This window comes from Galeopterus variegatus, unplaced genomic scaffold (assembly GCF_000696425.1).
Source record: "Galeopterus variegatus unplaced genomic scaffold, G_variegatus-3.0.2 Scaffold5503, whole genome shotgun sequence".
Lineage (NCBI taxonomy): Eukaryota > Metazoa > Chordata > Mammalia > Dermoptera > Cynocephalidae > Galeopterus > Galeopterus variegatus.
In genome coordinates, this window is record NW_007731614.1 from 87,965 (window position 1) to 92,917 (window position 4,953).

Genomic DNA, 4,953 nt, shown 5'->3' on the forward strand with positions numbered 1-4,953 from the left:
GAAGTAAGACAGGCACAGAAAGACAAATACAACATAATCTCACTCAAATGTAAAATGTAAAAAAAAAAAAAGATTCTCACAGTGGAGAGTAGAATGGTGGTTATCAGAGGCCTTGAAGGGGAAGGGAGAGGGGGAAATGGAATAAATTGGTTACTAGTTACAAAGTTACAGCTATACAGGAAGGATGTATTGTGTTCTAGGGTGATTATAGCTAATAACAGTGTATCACATATTTCAAAATATCTAGGAAAGAGGATCTTGAGCGTTATTACCACAAAGAAATAATAAATGTTCCAGTGATAGGTTGGCTAACTACCCAGAATGGATCCTTATACAATATATGACTGCGTTGAAATAACACACTTTACTCCATAAACACGTACAGTTAAAAAATAAACTTTAAGAAAAAAGAAAACTCAGATGTCACTGCAAACATAGAACCCCCTCCCCACTTGTGTATACACTATAGAACTTTGTTCGCCCTTTATAGCTAGGCCTTAATGATTAACTAAGATTGTTTCAAAATCAGACATACTGTCTCACCTGACACATCTCTCAAAGCAGGAAATAGCTGTCTATCACACTTGAAGACACCCTGTCTCCTCCAATACATCCACATATGTAACCCCCAACCATCAGTTGATTGGGGAGGCAGCTGGGACTTTACCCTCTGTCTCCTGGTTGATGTCTTCTGAATAAAAAGCCTTTCCTTTAATTTCTGTTTGGTGGGTGGGATTGGCAATCCTATAGCAGTGAGCACTCAGACCCACACAAGTCAGGGATGTCCCCAGAAGGGAAGGGGAATCCCAAGGGACTGATTCTTCACCATCAGCTCCTGCTGGTAACCTTTCCTAAATCCTTCTTCCACTCCAGGCCAAAAATATTTCCCACAGTTCCTTATGCCATTCTAGATCCAAAACCTACCACATGGCGAATACAATTAATCTTCAGTAGATGCCTTTATGAATGGACCACATGGGAAATGATAGCTTTCAATAAGGGTGATCAAATGACTGTATTGTTTCAGCAGTGAATATTTACATTAAAATGAGCATGTTTTCTAAGATATTGCATCACTTACAGTGTCACCAAACAGAGAATGCAACTCTGAAAAAGGCCGGGAGAGGAAAGACAGATATTTTAACTCTTTATTTGGAATTAATTTAAAGTTGGCAAAAAAACTAGCATAAATAAGAGTAGTACAAAGAACTGGTAATGTTATAAACAGTAAACATGTTGTTTTAAATAGTTAGTATCTATACTAATTGTTTGGAGAATCTATTAAAGAGATGGTTGTTACTATTATTGTCTTTGATATAAGATTGATAGGAAACATATTGCTTCAGCTTTCCAGTTTTATAGTTAAGAATTTGGATTTGGTAATTTCTTTAATCTCAGACAACTTGTTTAGTGTAATATACAAATGTGTGTGTATTTTTATGTATGTCAATAAATACTTACAAAGAACATGTATTTATATATTTATATATGCAAAAATATTATGGTCTTTTAATAATTCCAATGAATAATTATGACATTCAATTTATTAGCATTCCCAATGCAAATGGATTTAATGACTTAATATAAATAATTCAACAAATGTGGACACACCACATTAAAAATACAATCTTTCTATCAATTTCTATCCCCACTGGCAGATCAAAACCAAACTGTGATATTTAAAAACCATTCAATCATTGAAAAAATACACTGGCTGACCTAGTGTGTAATTGCGGTTAATGTGAAGCAAGGGCCATCACAATGACCAGCATGCAAGTAGATCTGGAAGCTACTTGCTGAGTGAATGAAGGAAGATCAGGAGGGCAGGTGGTCACTGGACAAAGCTCTGATGTACTTTTGTAAATGGGGTTCACTGTCATCAAGCTACACTGAACAGCCTACTTGGGACACCAGACAGGTGAAAGAACATGGTCATAGCAACTGGCCTTTCTGTTTATTGATACTCTTCTGTATCAAATTGCCCAAGTTTTCTGTAAATAACTTAGTACATATTTAACTTGGGGAAACATTAATAGCGGTGGTAAAGTAATGTCAAATCTTTATTTGAAGCTGACAGCATCCCAGCAATTGTTTTAATAGTTTACCATATTTATTCTTCCCCAAAGGCTTATGAGGTACTTACTCTTAATGTCTTTTGCAGATTAAAAAATTCAAGGTATCAGGATACCTGCTTAACACCATATAGTTAACTTGAGAGGTTTTGTGCCTTAACCCAGGTGTGGGAGCCATAGCCTGTAAATTTGCCTTAGTTCTTTTGGGGAGAAAGCCCTCCATTTGCAGTCTACAATTTGAGTTTTAGGCCACCTATTTTCAATTTCGTCAGAGAAACATAAATATGATTGAGACACTTATTTTGGTGTTCTAACTCTTGGGAATACTCACCTTCAATTTAAAATCAGTTGCTCTTTCCTGGCAAAGTTTCATTCTCAGAAGACAATCACATCACTCAATAACTTAGGAAGAGTGTATATTCTTTTCTCCATAAATAATTTGAAATTGTAAATCAATTTTCTAACATGTTACAGTAAATAAGTGTTACGTAATAAGATTCAAAACAAAAAACACATTTGCTTTTCTCTATAAAAATGTATGATAGAGAAAAAATTGAGGAAATAATGTCAAGAAGGTGTTACACAATAATAGAAGGTGTCAGAAGCAGAACAAGCCAATGACATTCGTTACCCATTTGCTCCTGCAATAGATCTACCTGTGTGTTTTAACCACCATCAGATGATGCTGTAAGCCTCATCCAGATAGGCAAACAGAGTGTAGCTAGGATAAGTGCATAAAGAGAAGCAAGAAATTGACATCGTCCCTGGTTTTACCATGCCTGTTAGGGGGGTGGATGAAGGTTTTCTGTTGATGAAACCCCTCTAGACTTTGAATTAAGATTGCAATTAAGAGATCTAAAGAAGCTAATATTTATCTTTGATGCGCTTTTCAGGTATTCTTCTCACGATTTTTTTAAATCCTGTTTTATTGTTAAATTCAATATGTATCAAAGTCTTAACCAATGTTAAAAATAAATAGCAAATTTTTTCATTGATAATAAAATTTTATCTATCAAATGTATGAGTGGGCTTCTGGTCAAGATGGTGGAACAGATGGTCCCCAGCATCACTCTCTCCCACAAATCAACCAATTTACAACTATTAAAAAGCAACGACAGCCAAGCTGGGGCTGCTGGAGCTCAGGGAATAGGAGGAGAGACCTATGAAGTTTGTGAAGGCAGGAGAAGCCACAATGAGAGAAAGAAAGGACAACTCTGTTTTGAGCCCCGTCCACTTCAAGGCTGGAGCTGGTGAGCACATGGAGCAAGAGCTGGCAAAAGCTGCAGCTGTGCCCTTTGGATGAAGTTGCTTGGAGGTGGTGGAAGAGAAGAGGGCCTTGGTGGTCCCCAGGCCAGCAAGACCTCTAATCAGGTTCCCATGGACCCACGTAGGAGGGAGGAACCACAACAACTGAAAAAAAGGAGCCACTCAGAGGCCAGTGAGTCATTGCAAGGGACCAGCACATGGCCCGCTTCATGGGAAGTGTTTGGAGTGCAGGCAGTGGGGGAGATGGACACACAGAGGGAACACTATGGTCAGTATGAACAAGAGATCTGCCCTCCAATCAGCACATGACCATTCAGTGGAGAATGGTCAGGAATATAGAATTGCAGGGGGTGCAGTTTGCTGAAAAGACTCAGCTCCAGACTGGAGTTTTTACATAACCCAGGTGTATCTGACCTCAGAAGACCTGGAAGTACCTACAAGGTCAACAATTAAAACCTGAGATGCACAAAAAGGCTTCACCAGGGAATCAGCAGCAAAGCAGCAATTTATCTCAACCACAGGACTCAAGTGCTGATCTCCTTAGGAAGTTCCCCCATTTTAAAAGTAAACAAAGGACAAAAAGTTAGTTCCATTGCAGAGTTCAAGAGGTGGGAACAGTGAACAATCCACACAGATTGAAAGAAAGAACAAAATACCCACAGATTAGAGACAAAGTTTGATATTAATTAGTCAAGGTCTAACACCACCAAGAAACACCTATAAAAACTAGGAAGACCAGAAGCTCTCTGGGCTCCCAAACCAGGGGTGAGGGAGGGCCATGGGCCTCAGTCACACACCCCTAATGACCATATCCAGCCTAGCAAGGACCACCAAGCTGTCACAGGATGTGCCCTGGACTCCTGAGCCAGGGCAGTGGGGGCCAAGGGCCTCAGCCATGCACCCCCAACATCTGCAACCAGCCCAGTGATGACCAATCAGTTGCTGGAAGTGCCCCCAAGCTCCCAAGCTTGGGCAGTAGGGGGCCAAGGGCCTTAGCCACTCCCCCTGACACCCACAACCATCCCTGTGATGACCACTGAACCACCGCAGGAAGCACCCCAGCTCCTGAGCTGAAACGGTGAGGGCTGAGGACCTCAACCATGCCTCTCTGACATCTGAAAACAGCTTAGAGATGACCACCAATCTGCAGGAAGTAACCCAGGCTCCCAAGTTGTGGTGGTGGGGGCCCAAGGGCTTCAGCCACACCTCACAATGTGTGCACCAAGCCCGGTAATGACCACTAACCCACTGCCAGAAATGCCCCGGGATCCGGAACTTGGGTGCTGGGGGTCTGAGAGCCTCAGTAACACCCCCCAACATCTGCAACCAGCCCAGTGATGATCACCCAAGCCCCCAACAGAAACACCGTGAGCCCCCAAGTTGGAGCGGTGGGGGGCTGAGGGCTTCAGCCACATCCACCCAGACATCTGCATCCAGCCCATGAATGACTGAGTTGCTGCTGGAAGCCCCCTGGTCTCCCCTGCTGGAATGAGGGGGATGCCACATCCTTGACAACCCCCCCTTTTTCCTCCTCTCACACTATTTCTCTCCCTTTTCCCCTCTCCCCCTCCCCCCAACTGTTTAGCAACAATATTGTAGAATGTAGCGCCGGCCC